The sequence below is a fragment of the Pempheris klunzingeri genome, chromosome 1, assembly GCF_042242105.1.
Source record: "Pempheris klunzingeri isolate RE-2024b chromosome 1, fPemKlu1.hap1, whole genome shotgun sequence".
Taxonomy (NCBI): domain Eukaryota; kingdom Metazoa; phylum Chordata; class Actinopteri; order Acropomatiformes; family Pempheridae; genus Pempheris; species Pempheris klunzingeri.
Genome location: NC_092012.1, coordinates 24,642,221 through 24,662,468, shown reverse-complemented (window position 1 = coordinate 24,662,468; position 20,248 = coordinate 24,642,221).

Below are 20,248 nucleotides of genomic sequence, written 5' to 3'. Positions count from 1 at the left end.
TGTCTTCTTTCTCGGACGTCTCTCTCTCAGCAGGTTAACCACAGACACTTCAAATTTTAGCCAAACATTCTCAAAACGTGGTTGATGCAAAGTTATGAAGGGCTTGAGGTTTCGCCAAACGCTGTCACCGTGGCGACGCCTTGTTCGCCATGAAAATCGAACGTAATTTCGAAGCTTATGCATGCGTGCACACTCACCAAATTTGGCATGCACGTCAGGAGGGCTAAAATGAGTAATCTTATTTAGTTCACGGGTTTCGGTGGGCCAAAATGGCTCTATGGCGCCCCCTACAAAACTTTGACGAACTAGCCCCCGGTCTACGTTTTACCTACATGTACCAAATTCGGTATACATATGCGGGACCATAGGACCTACAAAAAAGCCTCTTGGAGCATTGACCTAAACCCAACAAGACGTCGGCCATATTGGATTTTTCACACATTTTTGGCCATTTACAGGGGACGTAAATGAACGAACTACTCCGAGGGGGTTCAAGCGATCGACTTCAAACTGGGTCAGCTGGTACAAACAATATCAAGGATGAAAAGTTATCAAAGGTTTGATATAATCTTTAACGGTTTGGGCGTGGCGAGCTGGTAAAGTTCAGTGTGTCGCCATGACTCGCCATCAAACAGGAAATTGTTAATAACTTGACTGTACGTGATCCAATCAGCACCAATCTTGACATGTCTGATGAGAGTCCCGCCCTGAAGACGTCTACTTGTCAATATTCATTCAAAGTCATAGCGCCACCTAGTGGCAAGAGGAAGTGCATGTTTTATTCTCAGACGTTTCTCTCTCAGCAGGTTGATCACAGACACCTCAAATTTGATCCAAACATTCCCACTACATGGATGATGCAAAGTTATGAAGCTCTTGACGTATTCTCAGACGCTGTCACCATGGCAACGCTGTTCGCCATGGAACAGGAAATTGCTGTAACTTCACTGTACATTATCCAATCTCTTTCAAACTTGTCACGCTTAATAAGAGTCCTGGCCTGAAGACATCTAGATGCCAATTAGTGACCACAGTCATTGCGCCACCTGGTGGAAACAGGAAGTAACACGTCTATGGCAATGATCATTTGATTTGCATGAAATTTTCAGTGTAGTCAACACTTCATATACTGGAATACAGGATGTGATTAGTGACTGTTCTCTAGCGCCACATAGGGGACGCAGGAAGTGACGTGTTAGTCCTTCACGCGCTGTCCAAACTACATGAACATTCTGAAAGCGCATGGAAGGGTCGGAGTCCAGTAACGGGACGGAGCCGCCGCACGCCCCGACGAGCGCGGAGGTGCGAGGGCCCTCCAACGCTGCTTGCAGCTTTAATTATTATTATTATTCTTCTTCTTCTTCTTTTCCTCCTTTTTATAAACAATGAATCGCTAATTTGGGGGCCTGAACATGCACGAAAACTCACCAAAATTTGCACAAAATTCAGACATGGCGAAAAATTACGTATTTTAAAGGTTTCGCAAATGGCCGTGGCAAAATGGCTCTGTAGCGCCACCTAAACTCAGCCCCGGAACTGCGTTTTATGTACATGTATGAAATTCAGTGGGTTCGTGTATCTCTTCAGGACGAACAAAAAAGTCTCTTGGAGCGATGACCTAAACCCAACAGGAAGTCAGCCATATTGGATTTTTCACGCATTTTTGGCGATTTACAGGGGACGTAAATGAACGAACTAGTCCGAGGGGGTTCAAGCGATCGACTTCAAACTTGGTCAGCTGGTAGAGAAGGCCTCAACGATGAAAAGTTATCAAAGGTTTGATATAATCTTTAACGGTTTGGGCGTGGCGAGCTGGCAAAGTTCAGTGTCTCGCCATGACTCGCCATCAAACAGGAAATTGTTAATAACTTGACTGTACGTGATCCAATCAGCACCAAACTTGACATGTCTGATGAGAGTCCCGCCCTGAACACGTCTACGTGTCAATATTCATTCTAAGTCACAGCGCCACCTGGTGGTGACAGGAAACTTTATGTTTTACGCTATGATGGCTCAAGACCAGTCAGTTGATCGGATCCACTTCAAATTTGGTCAGGAAAGCCAGAAGATGTTGGTGTTGGTCTGGAGCGAACGCCGTGAGTCTCCGTCAAAAGCTGTTGGCGTGGCGACGCAGACACTGTCGATTGAAATTTTTTTTACGCCATCAAAATTGAAAGTGCTGTAACTCCACTGTACAAGGTCCTATCTTCACCAAATTCATACAGTTTGATGACTGTCCGGCTCTGAAGACATGTACGTGGCCATTTTGAACCATAGTCATAGCGCCACCTACTGGCTAGAGGAGGTACATGTCTTCTTTCTCGGACGTCTCTCTCTCAGCAGGTTAACCACAGACACTTCAAATTTTAGCCAAACATTCTCAAGACGTGGTTGATGCAAAGTTATGAAGGGCTTGAGGTTTCGCCAAACGCTGTCACCGTGGCGACGCCTTGTTCGCCATGAAAATCGAACGTAATTTCGAAGCTTATGCATGCGTGTACACTCACCAAATTTGGCATGCACGTCAGGAGGCCTAAAATGAGTAATCTTATTTAGTTCACGGGTTTCGGTGTGCCAAAATGGCTCTATGGCGCCCCCTACAAAACTTTGACGAACTAGCCCCCGGTCTACGTTTTACCTACATGTACCAAATTCGGTATACATATGCGGGACCATAGGACCTACAAAAAAGCCTCTTGGAGCATTGACCAAAACCCAACAGCACGTCGGCCATATTGGATTTTTCACACATTTTTGGCGATTTACAGGGGACGTAAATGAACGAACTACTCCGAGGGGGTTCAAGCGATCGACTTCAAACTTGGTCAGCTGGTACAAACAATATCAAGGATGAAAAGTTATCAAAGGTTTGATATAATCTTTAACGGTTTGGGCGTGGCGAGCTGGTAAAGTTCAGTGTCTCGCCATGACTCGTCATCAAACAGGAAATTGTTAATAACTTGACTGTACGTGATCCAATCAGCACCAATCTTGACATGTCTGATGAGAGTTCCGCCCTGAAGACGTCTACATGTTAATATTCATTCAAAGTCATAGTGCCACCTAGTGGCAAGAGGAAGTGCATGTTTTATTCTCAGACGTTTCTCTCTCAGCAGGTTGATCACAGACACCTCAAATTTGATCCAAACATTCCCACTACATGGATGATGCAAAGTTATGAAGCTCTTGACGTTTTGTCAGACGCTGTCACCATGGCAACGCTGTTCGCCATGGAACAGGAAATTGCTGTAACTTCAGTGTACATTATCCAATCTCTTTCAAACTTGTCACGCTTAATAAGAGTCCCGGCCTGAAGACATCTAGATGCCAATTAGTGACCACAGTCATTGCGCCACCTGGTGGAAACAGGAAGTAACACGTCTATGGCAATGATCATTTGATTTGCATGAAATTTTCACAGTGTAGTCAACACTTCATATACTGGAATACAGGATGTGATTAGTGACTGTTCTCTAGCGCCACATAGAGGACGCAGGAAGTGACGTGTAAGTCCTTCACGCGCTGTCCAAACTACATGAACGTTCTAAAAGCACATGGAAGGGTCGGAGTCCAGTAACGGGACGGGGCCGCCGCACGCCCCGACGCGCGCGGAGGTGCGAGGGCCCTTCAACGCTGCTTGCAGCTTTAATTATTATTATTCTTCTTCTTTTCCTCCTTTTTATAAACAATGAATCGCTAATTTGGGGGCCTGAACATGCACGAAAACTCACCAAAATTTGCACAAAATTCAGACATGGCGAAAAATTACGTATTTTAAAGGTTTCGCAAATGGCCGTGGCAAAATGGCTCTGTAGCGCCACCTAAACTCAGCCCCGGAACTGCGTTTTATGTACATGTATGAAATTCGGTGGGTTTGTGTATCTCTTCAGGACGAACAAAAAAGTCTCTTGGAGCGATGACCTAAACCCAACAGGAAGTCAGCCATATTGGATTTTTCACGCATTTTTGGCGATTTACAGGGGACGTAAATGAACGAACTAGTCCGAGGGGGTTCAAGCGATCGACTTCAAACTTGGTCAGCTGGTAGAGAAGGCCTCAACGATGAAAAGTTATCAAAGGTTTGATATAATCTTTAACGGTTTGGGCGTGGCGAGCTGGCAAAGTTCAGTGTCTCGCCATGACTCGCCATCAAACAGGAAATTGTTAATAACTTGACTGTACGTGATCCAATCAGCACCAAACTTGACATGTCTGATGAGAGTCCCGCCCCGAACACGTCTACGTGTCAATATTCATTCTAAGTCACAGCGCCACCTGGTGGTGACAGGAAACTTTATGTTTTACGCTATGATGGCTCAACACCAGTCAGTTGATCGGATCCACTTCAAATTTGGTCAGGAAAGCCAGAAGATGTTGGTGTTGGTCTGGAGCGAACGCCGTGAGTCTCCGTCAAAAGCTGTTGGCGTGGCGACGCAGACACTGTCGATTGAAATTTTTTTTACGCCATCAAAATTGAAAGTGCTGTAACTCCACTGTACAAGGTCCTATCTTCACCAAATTCATACAGTTTGATGACTGTCCGGCTCTGAAGACATGTACGTGGCCATTTTGAACCATAGTCATAGCGCCACCTACTGGCTAGAGGAGGTACATGTCTTCTTTCTCGGACGTCTCTCTCTCAGCAGGTTAACCACAGACACTTCAAATTTTAGCCAAACATTCTCAAGACGTGGTTGATGCAAAGTTATGAAGGGCTTGAGGTTTCGCCAAACGCTGTCACCGTGGCGACGCCTTGTTCGCCATGAAAATCGAACGTAATTTCGAAGCTTATGCATGCGTGTACACTCACCAAATTTGGCATGCACGTCAGGAGGCCTAAAATGAGTAATCTTATTTAGTTCACGGGTTTCGGTGTGCCAAAATGGCTCTATGGCGCCCCCTACAAAACTTTGACGAACTAGCCCCCGGTCTACGTTTTACCTACATGTACCAAATTCGGTATACATATGCGGGACCATAGGACCTACAAAAAAGCCTCTTGGAGCATTGACCAAAACCCAACAGCACGTCGGCCATATTGGATTTTTCACACATTTTTGGCGATTTACAGGGGACGTAAATGAACGAACTACTCCGAGGGGGTTCAAGCGATCGACTTCAAACTTGGTCAGCTGGTACAAACAATATCAAGGATGAAAAGTTATCAAAGGTTTGATATAATCTTTAACGGTTTGGGCGTGGCGAGCTGGTAAAGTTCAGTGTCTCGCCATGACTCGTCATCAAACAGGAAATTGTTAATAACTTGACTGTACGTGATCCAATCAGCACCAATCTTGACATGTCTGATGAGAGTTCCGCCCTGAAGACGTCTACATGTTAATATTCATTCAAAGTCATAGTGCCACCTAGTGGCAAGAGGAAGTGCATGTTTTATTCTCAGACGTTTCTCTCTCAGCAGGTTGATCACAGACACCTCAAATTTGATCCAAACATTCCCACTACATGGATGATGCAAAGTTATGAAGCTCTTGACGTTTTGTCAGACGCTGTCACCATGGCAACGCTGTTCACCATGGAACAGGAAATTGCTGTAACTTCAGTGTACATTATCCAATCTCTTTCAAACTTGTCACGCTTAATAAGAGTCCCGGCCTGAAGACATCTAGATGCCAATTAGTGACCACAGTCATTGCGCCACCTGGTGGCAACAGGAAGTAACACGTCTATGGCAATGATCATTTCATTTGCATGAAATCTTCACAGTGTAGTCAACACTTCATATACTGGAATGCAGGATGTGATTAGTGACTGTTCTCTAGCGCCACATAGGGGACGCAGGAAGTGACGTGTAAGTCCTTCACGCGCTGTCCAAACTACATGAACGTTCTGAAAGCGCATGGAAGGGTCGGAGTCCAACAACGGGACGGGGCCGCCGCACGCCCCGACGAGCGCGGAGGTGCGAGGGCCCTCCAACGCTGCTTGCAGCTTTAATTAGGGCCCGAGCACCAAGCGGTGCGAGGACCCTATTGTAACTGTGTGGGGGAAAACGAGCAAGGGAGGAAAACGTGCAAGTACCCAAGAACCAAGAGGTGTACGGACCTCACAGTCCCCGAGCAGGTAGGCCTCGAAAAAATACGTCAAATGAAAAAAACCAGGCGACCAGGGGGCCAAAAACATAGTTGAAACTGAAGGAATTATTATTATTATTATTATTATTCTTCTCCTCCTTTTTATAAACAATGAATCGCTAATTTGGGGGCCTGAACATGCACGAAAACTCACCAAAATTTGCACAAAATTCAGACATGGCGAAAAATTACGTATTTTAAAGGTTTCGCAAATGGCCGTGGCAAAATGGCTCTGTAGCGCCACCTAAACTCAGCCCCGGAACTGCGTTTTATGTACATGTACGAAATTCGGTGGGTTCGTGTATCTCTTCAGGACGAACAAAAAAGTCTCTTGGAGCGATGACCTAAACCCAACAGGAAGTCAGCCATATTGGATTTTTCACGCATTTTTGGCGATTTACAGGGGACGTAAATGAACGAACTAGTCCGAGGGGGTTCAAGCGATCGACTTCAAACTTGGTCAGCTGGTAGAGAAGGCATCAACGATGAAAAGTTATTAAAAGTCTTGTTATTACTTTAACGGTTTGGGCGTGGCGAGCTGGCAAAGTTCAGTGTCTCGCCATGACTCGCCATCAAACAGGAAATTGTTAATAACTTGACTGTACGTGATCCAATCAGCACCAAACTTGACATGTCTGATGAGAGTCCCACCCTGAACACGTTTACATGTCAATATTCATTCAAAGTCATAGCGCCACCTAGTGGCAAGAGGAAGTGCATGTTTTATTCTCGGACGTTTCTCTCTCAGCAGGTTGATCACAGACACCTCAAATTTGATCCAAACATTCCCACTACATGGATGATGCAAATTTATGAAGTTCGTGACGTTTCGTCAGACGCTGTCACCATGGTAACGCTGTTCGCCATGGAACAGGAAATTGCTGTAACTTCAGTGTACATTATCCAATCTCTTTCAAACTTGTCACGCTTGATAAGAGTCCCGGCCTGAAGACATCTAGATGCCAATTAGTGACCACAGTCATTGCGCCACCTGGTGGCAACAGGAAGTAACACGTCCATGGCAACGATCATTTGATTTGCACGAAATTTTCACAATGTAGTCAACACTTCATATACTGGAATACAGGACGTGATTAGTGACTGTTCTCTAGCGCCACATAGGGGGCGCAGGAAGTGACGTGTAAGTCCTTCACGCGCTGTCCAAACTACATGAACGTTCTGAAAGCGCATGGAAGGGTCGGAGTCCAGCAACGGGACGGAGCCGCCGCATGCCCCGACGCGCGCGGAGGTGCGAGGGCCCTTCAACGCTGCTTGCAGCTTTAATTATTATTATTATTTTTCTTGTGTATTTACAAAGGCTAATTTGGGTGCCTGAACATGCACGAAAACTCAGGAAAATTTGCACAAAATTCAAGCACATCAAAAATTTTCGTATTTCATGGGTTTCGTAAACGGGCGTGAAAAAATGGCTCTATAGCGCCACCAAAACTCAGCCCCGGAACTGCGTATAATGTACATGTACGAAAGTTGTAGGGTATATGTATGGTTTCAAGACGCATAGAAAAGTCTCTTGGAGGTATGCCTTAAAACCAACAGGAAGTCAGCCATTTTGGATTTTATGGCGAAAAGTAGGGGTCGTAAATGAACGAACTCGTCCGAGGTGGTTGAAGCTATCAACTTCAAACTTGGTCAGGTGATAGAAACAATATCAAGGATGAAAAGTTATCAAAGGTTTTGTATAATCTTTAACGGTTTGGGCGTGGTGAGCTCTCAAAATTCTGAGCCTTGCCGTCAAACAGGAAGTTGTTAATAACTTGACTGCACGTGATCCAATATGCACCAAACTTCACATGTCTGATGAGAGTCCCGCCCCGAACAGGTGTACGTGTCAATATTCATTCTAAGTCACAGCGCCACCTGGTGGTGACGGGAAACATTATGTTTTACGCTATTATGGCTCAAGACCAGCCAGTTGATCGGATCCACTTCAAATTTGGTCAGGAAAGCCAGAAGATGTTGATGTTGGTCTGGAGCGAACGCCGTGAGTCTCCGTCAAAAGCTGTTGCCGTGGCGACGCAGACACTGTCAAGTGAAATTTTATTTTCGCCATCAGAATTAAAAGTGCTGTAACTCCACTGTACAAGGTCCTATCTTCACCAAATTCATACAGTTTGATGACTGTCCAGCTCTGAAGACATGTATGTGGCCATTTTGAACCATAGTCATAGCGCCACCTACTGGCGTGAGGAGGTACATGTCTTCTTTCTCGCACGTCTCTCTCTCAGCAGGTTAACCGCAGACACCTCAAATTTGAGCCAAACATTCTGAAGATGTGGTTGATGCAAAGTTATGAAGGGCTTGAGGTTTTGCCAAACGCTGTCGCCATGGCGACGCCCTGTTCGCCATGAAACACGAATTTAATTTCCACACTTACGCATACGTGCACACTCACCAAATTTGGCATACACGTCAGGAGGCCTAAAATGAATAATCTTATTGGGTTAACAGGTTTGGGTGGGCCAAAATGGCTCTACGGCGCCCCCTACAAAACTTTGACGAACTAGCCCCCGGGCTACATTTTACCTACATCTACCAAATTCGGTATACTTATGCAGGACAATAGGACCTACAAAAAAGCCTCTTGGAGCGTTGACCTAAACCCAACAGGAAGTCGGCCATTTTGAATCCAGTGTCAAAATTTCAGCCATTTATAGGGGTCGTAAATGAGCGAACTTGTCCGAGGGGGTTGAAGCGATCGACTTCAAACTCGGTCAGCTGGTGGAAACACTATTCAAGATGAAAAGTTATCAAAAGCTTTATATAATCTTTTACGGTTTGCCCGTGGCGAGCTGTCAAAGTTCTGTGTCTCGCCATGGCACCGAAAGCTCTTCCAAGTTCACTGTAGATTCTCCAGTGTGTTTCACACTGCTCATGTTTTGTCAGAAAAGCCTCAAGACCTTCACAGTGTAGTCAACACTTCGTATACAGGAATACAGGACGTCATTAGCGGCCGTTTCATAGCGCAACATAGGGGACGCGGGAAGTGACGTGTAAGTCCTTCACGCGCTGTCCAAACTACATGAACGTTCTGGCTCGTGTGGAAGGGTCGGAGTCCGGCGGCGGGACGGAGCCGCCGCACGCCCCGACGCACGCGGAGGTGCGAGGGCCCTCCAACGCTGCTTGCAGCTTTAATTATTATTATTCTTCTTCTTCTTCTTTTTATAAACAATGAATCGCTAATTTGGGGGCCTGAACATGCACGAAAACTCACCAAAATTTGCACAAAATTCAGACATGGCGAAAAATTACGTATTTTAAAGGTTTCGCAAATGGCCGTGGCAAAATGGCTCTGTAGCGCCACCTAAACTCAGCCCCGGAACTGCGTTTTATGTACATGTACGAAATTCGGTGGGTTCATGTATCTATTCAGGACGAACAAAAAAGTCTCTTGGAGCGATGACCTAAACCCAACAGGAAGTCAGCCATATTTGATTTTTCACGCATTTTTGGCGATTTACAGGGGACGTAAATGAACGAACTAGTCCGAGGGGGTTCAAGCGATCGACTTCAAACTTGGTCAGCTGGTACAGAAGGCATCAACGATGAAAAGTTATTAAAAGTCTTGTTATTACTTTAATGGTTTGGGCGTGGCGAGCTGGCAAAGTTCAGTGTCTCGCCATGACTCGCCATCAAACAGGAAATTGTTAATAACTTGACTGTACATGATCCTATCAGCACCAAACTTGACATGTCTGATGAGAGTCCCGCCCTGAACACGTCTACATGTCAATATTCATTCACAGTCATAGCGCCACCTAGTGGCAAGAGGAAGTGCATGTTTTATTCTCGGACGTTTCTCTCTCAGCAGGTTGATCACAGACACCTCAAATTTGATCCAAACATTCCCAAGACGTAGATGATGCAAATTTATGAAGTTCGTGACGTTTCGTCAGACGCTATCACCATGGCAACGCTGTTCGCCATGGAACAGGAAATTGCTGTAACTTCAGTGTACATTATCCAATCTCTTTCAAACTTGTCACGCTTAATAAGAGTCCCGGCCTGAAGACATCTAGATGCCAATTAGTGACCACAGTCATTGCGCCACCTGGTGGAAACAGGAAGTAACACGTCTATGGCAATGATCATTTGATTTGCACGAAATTTTCACAGTGTAGTCAACACTTCATATACTGGAATACAGGATGTGATTAGTGACTGTTCTCTAGCGCCACATAGGGGGCGCAGGAAGTGACGTGTAAGTCCTTCACGCGCTGTCCAAACTACATGAACGTTCTGAAAGTGCATGGAAGGGTCGGAGTCCAACAACGGGACGGAGCCGCCGCATGCCCCGACGCGCGCGGAGGTGCGAGGGCCCTTCAACGCTGCTTGCAGCTTTAATTATTATTATTATTATTATTAGGGCCCGAGCACCAAGCGGTGCGAGGACCCTATTGAAACTGCGTGGGGGAAAACGTGCAAGGGAGGAAAACGGGCCAGTACCCAAGAACCAAGAGGTGTACGGACCTCACAGTCCTCGAGCAGGTAGGCCTGGGAAAAATATGTCAAATGGAAAAAACCAGGTGACCAGGGGGCCGAAAACATAGTTGAAACTGAAGGAATTATTAGGGCCCGAGCACCAAGCGGTGCGAGGACCCTATTGAAACTGCGTGGGGGAAAAACGTGCAAGGGAGGAAAACGGGCCAGTACCCAAGAACCAAGAGGTGTACGGACCTCACAGTCCTCGAGCAGGTACGCCTCGGAAAAATATGTCAAATGGAAAAAACCAGGTGACCAGGGGGCCGAAAACATAGTTGAAACTGAAGGAATTATTATTATTATTATTATTATTAGGGCCCGAGCACCAAGCGGTGCGAGGACCCTATTGTAACTGCGTGGGGGAAAACGAGCAAGGGAGGAAAACGTGCAAGTACCCAAGAACCAAGAGGTGTACGGACCTCACAGGCCCCGAGCAGGTAGGCCTCGAAAAAATACGTCAAATGAAAAAAACCAGGCGACCAGGGGGCCAAAAACATAGTTGAAACTGAAGGAATTATTATTATTATTATTATTATTATTATTATTATTAGGGCCCGAGCACCAAGCGGTGCGAGGACCCTATTGAAACTGCGTGGGGGAAAAACGTGCAAGGGAGGAAAACGGGCCAGTACCCAAGAACCAAGAGGTGTACGGACCTCACAGTCCTCGAGCAGGTACGCCTCGGAAAAATATGTCAAATGGAAAAAACCAGGTGACCAGGGGGCCGAAAACATAGTTGAAACTGAAGGAATTATTATTATTATTATTATTATTAGGGCCCGAGCACCAAGCGGTGCGAGGACCCTATTGTAACTGTGTGGGGGAAAACGAGCAAGGGAGGAAAACGTGCAAGTACCCAAGAACCAAGAGGTGTACGGACCTCACAGGCCCCGAGCAGGTAGGCCTTGAAAAAATACGTCAAATGAAAAAAACCAGGCGACCAGGGGGCCAAAAACATAGTTGAAACTGAAGGAATTATTATTATTATTATTATTAGGGCCCGAGCACCAAGCGGTGCGAGGACCCTATTGTAACTGTGTGGGGGAAAACGAGCAAGGGAGGAAAACGTGCAAGTACCCAAGAACCAAGAGGTGTACGGACCTCACAGGCCCCGAGCAGGTAGGCCTGGAAAAAATACGTCAAATGAAAAAAACCAGCCGACCAGGGGGCCGAAAACATAGTTGAAACTGAAGGAATTATTATTATTATTATTATTATTATTATTATTATTATTATTATTAGGGCCCGAGCACCAAGCGGTGCGAGGACCCTATTGAAACCCGAAGGGGAAAACGAGCAAGGGAGGAAAACGTGCAAGTACCCAAGAACCGAGAGGTGTACGGACCTCACAGGCCCCGAGCAGGTAGGCCTCGAAAAAATACATCAAATGAAAAAAACCAGGCGACCAGGGGGCCAAAAACATAGTTGAAACTGAAGGAATTATTATTATTATTATTATTATTATTATTATTATTATTATTATTATTATTCTTTTTATCCACAATGAATCGCTAATTTGGGGGCCTGAACATGCACGAAAACTCACCAAACTTTGCACAAAATTCAGACATGGCGAAAAATTACGTATTTTAAAGGTTTCGCAAATGGCCGTGGCAAAATGGCTCTGTAGCGCCACCTAAACTCAGCCCCGGAACTGCGTTTTATGTACATGTACGAAATTCGGTGGGTTCCTGTATCTCTTCAGGACGAACAAAAAAGTCTCTTGGAGCGATGACCTAAACCCAACAGGAAGTCAGCCATATTGGATTTTTCACGCATTTTTGGCGATTTACAGGGCACGTAAATGAACGAACTAGTCCGAGGGGGTTCAAGCGATTGACTTCAAACTTGGTCAGCTGGTAGAGAAGGCATCAATGATGAAAAGTTATTAAAAGTCTTGTTATTACTTTAACGGTTTGGGCGTGGCGAGCTGGCAAAGTTCAGTGTCTCGCCATGACTCGCCATCAAACAGGAAATTGTTAATAACTTGACTGTACGTGATCCAATCAGCACCAAACTTGACATGTCTGATGAGAGTCCCGCCCTGAACACGTCTATGTGTCAATATTCATTCTAAGTCACAGCGCCACCTGGTGGTGACAGGAAACTTTATGTTTTACGCTATGATGGCTCAAGACCAGCCAGTTGATCGGATCCACTTCAAATTTGGTCAGGAAAGCCAGAAGATGTTGGTGTTGGTCTGGAGCGAACGCCGTGAGTCTCCGTCAAAAGCTGTTGCCGTGGCGACGCAGACACTGTCGATTGAAATTTTTTTTACGCCATCAAAATTGAAAGTGCTGTAACTCCACTGTACAAGGTCCTATCTTCACCAAATTCATACAGTTTGATGACTGTCCGGCTCTGAAGACATGTACGTGGCCATTTTGAACCATAGTCATAGCGCCACCTACTGGCTAGAAGAGGTACATGTCTTCTTTCTCGAACGTCTCTCTCTCAGCAGGTTAACCACAGACACTTCAAATTTTAGCCAAACATTCTCAAAACGTGGTTGATGCAAAGTTATGAAGGGCTTGAGGTTTCGCCAAACGCTGTCACCGTGGCGACGCCTTGTTCGCCATGAAAATCGAACGTAATTTCGAAGCTTATGCATGCATGCACACTCACCAAATTTGGCATGCACGTCAGGAGGCCTAAAATGAGTAATCTTATTTAGTTCACGGGTTTCGGTGGGCCAAAATGGCTCTATGGCGCCCCCTACAAAACTTTGACGAACTAGCCCCCGGTCTACGTTTTACCTACATGTACCAAATTCGGTATACATATGCGGGACCATAGGACCTACAAAAAAGCCTCTTGGAGCATTGACCTAAACCCAACAGGATGTCGGCCATATTGGATTTTTCACACATTTTTGGCGATTTACAGGGGACGTAAATGAACGAAGTAGTCCGAGGGGGTTCAAGCGATCGACTTCAAACTTGGTCAGCTGGTACAAACAATATCAAGGATGAAAATTTATCAAAGGTTTGGTATAATCTTTAACGGTTTGGGCGTGGCGAGCTGGTAAAGTTCAGTGTCTCGCCATGACTCGCCATCAAGCAGGAAATTGTTAATAACTTGACTGTACGTGATCCAATCAGCACCAATCTTGACATGTCTGATGAGAGTTCCACCCTGAAGACGTCTACATGTCAATATTCATTCAAAGTCATAGCGCCACCTAGTGGCAAGAAGAAGTGCATGTTTTATTCTCAGACGTTTCTCTCTCAGCAGGTTGATCACAGACACCTCAAATTTGATCCAAACATTCCCACTACATGGATGATGCAAAGTTATGAAGCTCTTGACGTTTTGTCAGACGCTGTCACCATGGCAACGCTGTTCGCCATGGAACAGGAAATTGCTGTAACTTCAGTGTACATTATCCAATCTCTTTCAAACTTGTCACGCTTAATAAGAGTCCCGGCCTGAAGACATCTAGATGCCAATTAGTGACCACAGTCATTGCGCCACCTGGTGGCAACAGGAAGTAACACGTTTATGGCAATGATCATTTGATTTGCATGAAATTTTCACAGTGTAGTCAACACTTCATATACTGGAATACAGGATGTGATTAGTGACTGTTCTCTAGCGCCACATAGGGGACGCAGGAAGTGACGTGTAAGTCCTTCACGCGCTGTCCAAACTACATGAACGTTCTGAAAGCGCATGGAAGGGTAAAAGTCCAACAACGGGACGGGGCCGCCGCACGCCCCGACGCGCGCGGAGGTGCGAGGGCCCTTCAACGCTGCTTGCAGCTTTAATTAGGGCCCGAGCACCAAGCGGTGCGAGGACCCTATTGAAACTGCGTGGGGGAAAAACGTGCAAGGGAGGAAAACGGGCCAGTACCCAAGAACCAAGAGGTGTACGGACCTCACAGTCCCCGAGCAGGTAGGCCTCGAAAAAATACGCAACATGGCAAAAAACCATCCAACCAGGGGGCTCGAAACATAGTTGAAACTGTGTGGATTATTATTAGGGCCCGAGCACCAAGCGGTGCGAGGACCCTATTGTAACTGTGTGGGGGAAAACGAGCAAGGGAGGAAAACGTGCAAGTACCCAAGAACCAAAAGGTGTACGGACCTCACAGGCCCCGAGCAGGTAGGCCTGGAAAAAATACGTCAAATGAAAAAAACCAGGCGACCAGGGGGCCGAAAACATAGTTGAAACTGAAGGAATTATTATTATTATTATTATTATTATTATTATTAGGGCCCGAGCACCAAGCGGTGCGAGGACCCTATTGTAACTGTGTGGGGGAAAACGAGCAAGGGAGGAAAACGTGCAAGTACCCAAGAACCAAGAGGTGTACGGACCTCACAGGCCCCGAGCAGGTAGGCCTCGAAAAAATACGTCAAATGAAAAAAACCAGGCGACCAGGGGGCCAAAAACATAGTTGAAACTGAAGGAATTATTATTAGGGCCCGAGCACCAAGCGGTGCGAGGACCCTATTGTAACTGCGTGGGGGAAAAGGGAGGAAACGTGCAAGTACCCAAGAACCAAGAGGTGTACGGACCTCATAGTCCCCGAGCAGGTAGGCCTTGGAAAAATACGTCAAATGAAAAAAACCAGGAGACCAGGGGGCCGAAAACATAGTTGAAATTGAAGGAATTATTATTATTATTAGGGCCCGAGCACCAAGCGGTGCGAGGACCCTATTGTAACTGCGTGGGGGAAAAGGGAGGAAACGTGCAAGTACCCAAGAACCAAGAGGTGTACGGACCTCACAGTCCCCGAGCAGGTAGGCCTCGAAAAAATACGCGACATGGCAAAAAACCAGCCAACCAGGGGGCTCGAAACATAGTTGAAACTGTGTGGATTATTAGGGCCCGAGCACCAAGCGGTGCGAGGACCCTATTGTAACTGTGTGGGGGAAAACGAGCAAGGGAGGAAAACGTGCAAGTACCCAAGAACCAAGAGGTCTACGGACCTCATAGACCCCGAGCAGGTAGGCCTCGAAAAAATACGTCAAATGAAAAAAACCAGGCGACCAGGGGGCCGAAAACATAGTTGAAACTGAAGGAATTATTATTATTAGGGCCCGAGCACCAAGCGGTGCGAGGACCCTATTGTAACTGTGTGGGGGAAAACGAGCAAGGGAGGAAAACGTGCAAGTACCCAAGAACCAAGAGGTGTACGAACCTCACAGGCCCCGAGCAGGTAGGCCTCGAAAAAATACGTCAAATGAAAAAAACCAGCCGACCAGGGGGCCGAAAACATAGTTGAAACTGAAGGAATTATTATTATTATTATTATTATTATTAGGGCCCGAGCACCAAGCGGTGCGAGGACCCTATTGTAACTGCGTGGGGGAAAACGAGCAAGGGAGGAAAACGTGCAAGTACCCAAGAACCAAGAGGTGTACGGACCTCACAGGCCCCGAGCAGGTAGGCCTCGAAAAAATACGTCAAATGAAAAAAACCAGGCGACCAGGGGGCCAAAAACATAGTTGAAACTGAAGGAATTATTATTATTATTATTATTATTATTATTATTAGGGCCCGAGCACCAAGCGGTGCGAGGACCCTATTGTAACTGTGTGGGGGAAAACGAGCAAGGGAGGAAAACGTGCAAGTACCCAAGAACCAAGAGGTGTACGGACCTCACAGGCCCCGAGCAGGTACGCCTCGAAAAAATACGTCAAATGAAAAAAACCAGCCGACCAGGGGCCCAAAAACATAGTTGAAACTGAAGGAATTATTATTATTATTATTATTATTATTATTATTATTATTATTATTCTTCTTATCCACAATGAATTGCTAATTTGGGGGCCTGAACATGCACGAAAACTCACCAAAATTTGCACACGCATCAGTCGTGGTGAAAAATTACGTATTTTAAAGGTTTCGCAAATGGGCGTGGCAAAATGGCTCTATAGCGCCCTCAACCCACTGCTCCAGAAGTGCGATTTTTTCACGTGTATGCAATTCGGTGGGTTCGTGTATCTCTTCAAGACGCACAAAAAACTAATTTGGACCAATGACCTAAAACCAACAGGAAGTCGGCCATATTGGATTTTTCACGCATTTTTGGCGATTTACAGGGGACGTAAATGAACGAACTCGTCCGAGGGGGTTCAAGCGATCGACTTCAAACTTGGTCAGCTGGTAGAGAAGGCCTCAATGATGAAAAGTTATTAAAAGTCTTGTTATTACTTTAACGGTTTGGGCGTGGCGAGCTGGCAAAGTTCAGTGTCTCGCCATGACTCGCCATCAAACAGGAAATTGTTAATAACTTGACTGTACGTGATCCAATCAGCACCAAACTTCACATGTCTGATGAGAGTCTTGCCCTGAACACGTCTACGTGTCAATATTCATTCTAAGTCACAGCGCCACCTGGTGGTGACAGGAAACTTTATGTTTTACGCTATGATGGCTCAAGACCAGCCAGTTGATCGGATCCACTTCAAATTTGGTCAGGAAAGCCAGAAGATGTTGGTGTTGGTCTGGAGCGAACGCCGTGAGTCTCCGTCAAAAGCTGTTGCCGTGGCGACGCAGACACTGTCGATTGAAATTTTTTTTACGCCATCAAAATTGAAAGTGCTGTAACTCCACTGTACAAGGTCCTATCTTCACCAAATTCATACAGTTTGATGACTGTCCGGCTCTGAAGACATGTACGTGGCCATTTTGAACCATAGTCATAGCGCCACCTACTGGCTAGAGGAGGTACATGTCTTCTTTCTCGGACGTCTCTCTCTCAGCAGGTTAACCACAGACACTTCAAATTTTAGCCAAACATTCTCAAGACGTGGTTGATGCAAAGTTATGAAGGGCTTGAGGTTTCGCCAAACGCTGTCACCGTGGCGACGCCTTGTTCGCCATGAAAATCGAACGTAATTTCGAAGCTTATGCATGCGTGCACACTCACCAAATTTGGCATGCACGTCAGGAGGCCTAAAATGAGTAATCTTATTTAGTTCACGGGTTTCGGTGGGCCAAAATGGCTCTATGGCGCCCCCTACAAAACTTTGACGAACTAGCCCCCGGTCTACGTTTTACCTACATGTACCAAATTCGGGATACATATGCGAGACCATAGGACCTACAAAAAAGCCTCTTGGAGCATTGACCTAAACCCAACAGGACGTCGGCCATATTGGATTTTTCACACATTTTTGGCGATTTACAGGGGACGTAAATGAACGAACTACTCCGAGGGGGTTCAAGCGATCGACTTCAAAGTTGGTCAGCTGGTACAAACAATATCAAGGATGAAAAGTTATCAAAGGTTTGATATAATCTTTAACGGTTTGGGCGTGGCGAGCTGGTAAAGTTCAGTGTCTCGCCATGACTCGCCATCAAACAGGAAGTTGTTAATAACTTGACTGTACGTGATCCAATCAGCACCAATCTTGACATGTCTGATGAGAGTCCCGCCCTGAAGACGTCTACATGTCAATATTCATTCAAAGTCATAGCGCCACCTAGTGGCAAGAGGAAGTGCATGTTTTATTCTCAGACGTTTCTCTCTCAGCAGGTTGATCACAGACACCTCAAATTTGATCCAAACATTCCCACTACATGGATGATGCAAAGTTATGAAGCTCTTGACGTTTTCTCAGACGCTGTCACCATGGCAACGCTGTTCGCCATGGAACAGGAAATTGCTGTAACTTCAGTGTACATTATCCAATCTCTTTCAAACTTGTCACGCTTAATAAGAGTCCCGGCCTGAAGACATCTAGATGCCAATTAGTGACCACAGTCATTGCGCCACCTGGTGGCAACAGGAAGTAACACGTCTATGGCAATGATCATTTGATTTGCATGAAATTTTCACAGTGTAGTCAACACTTCATATACTGGAATACAGGATGTGATTAGTGACTGTTCTCTAGCGCCACATAGAGGACGCAGGAAGTGACGTGTAAGTCCTTCACGCGCTGTCCAAACTACATGAACGTTCTAAAAGCGCATGGAAGGGTCGGAGTCCAACACAAGACAGGGCCGCCGCACGCCCCGACGCGCGCGGAGGTGCGAGGGCCCTTCAACGCTGCTTGCAGCTTTAATTATTATTATTCTTCTTTTTATCCACAATGAATCGCTAATTTGGGGGCCTGAACATGCACGAAAACTCACCAAAATTTGCACAAAATTCAGACATGGCGAAAAATTACGTATTTTAAAGGTTTCGCAAATGGCCGTGGCAAAATGGCTCTGTAGCGCCACCTAAACTCAGCCCCGGAACTGCGTTTTATGTACATGTACGAAATTCGGTGGGTTCGTGTATCTCTTCAGGACGAACAAAAAAGTCTCTTGGAGCGATGACCTAAACCCAACAGGAAGTCAGCCATATTGGATTTTTCACGCATTTTTGGCGATTTACAGGGGACGTAAATGAACGAACTAGTCCGAGGGGGTTCAAGCGATTGACTTCAAACTTGGTCAGCTGGTAGAGAAGGCATCAATGATGAAAAGTTATTAAAAGTCTTGTTATTACTTTAACGGTTTGGGCGTGGCGAGCTGGCAAAGTTCAGTGTCTCGCCATGACTCGCCATCAAACAGGAAATTGTTAATAACTTGACTGTACGTGATCCAATCAGCACCAAACTTCACATGCCTGATGAGAGTCCCGCCCCGAACACGTCTACGTGTCAATATTCATTCAAAGTCACAGCGCCACCTGGTGGTGACAGGAAACTTTATGTTTTACGCTATGATGGCTCAAGACCAGCCAGTTGATCGGATCCACTTCAAATTTGGTCAGGAAAGCCAGAAGATGTTGGTGTTGGTCTGGAGCGAACGCCGTGAGTCTCCGTCAACAGCTGTTGCCGTGGCGACGCAGACACTGTCGATTGAAATTTTTTTTACGCCATGAAAATTGAAAGTGCTGTAACTCCACTGTACAAGGTCCTATCTTCACCAAATTCATACAGTTTGATGACTGTCCGGCTCTGAAGACATGTACGTGGCCATTTTGAACCATAGTCATAGCGCCACCTACTGGCTAGAAGACGTACATGTCTTCTTTCTCGGACGTCTCTCTCTCAGCAGGTTAACCACAGACACTTCAAATTTTAGCCAAACATTCTCAAAACGTGGTTGATGCAAAGTTATGAAGGGCTTGAGGTTTCGCCAAACGCTGTCACCGTGGCGACGCCTTGTTCGCCATGAAAATCGAACGTAATTTCGAAGCTTATGCATACGTGCACACTCACCAAATTTGGCATGCACGTCAGGAGGCCTAAAATGAGTAATCTTATTTAGTTCACGGGTTTCGGTGGGCCAAAATGGCTCTATGGCGCCCCCTACAAAACTTTGACGAACTAGCCCCGGGTCTACGTTTTACCTACATGTACCAAATTCGGTATACATATGCGAGACCATAGGACCTACAAAAAAGCCTCTTGGAGCATTGACCTAAACCCAACAGGACGTCGGCCATATTGGATTTTTCACACATTTTTGGCGATTTACAGGGGACGTAAATGAACGAACTAGTCCGAGGGGGTTCAAGCGATCGACTTCAAACTTGGTCAGCTGGTACAAACAATATCAAGGATGAAAAGTTATCAAAGGTTTGATATAATCTTTAACGGTTTGGGCGTGGCGAGCTGGTAAAGTTCAGTGTCTCGCCATGACTCGCCATCAAACAGGAAATTGTTAATAACTTGACTGTACGTGATCCAATCAGCACCAATCTTGAC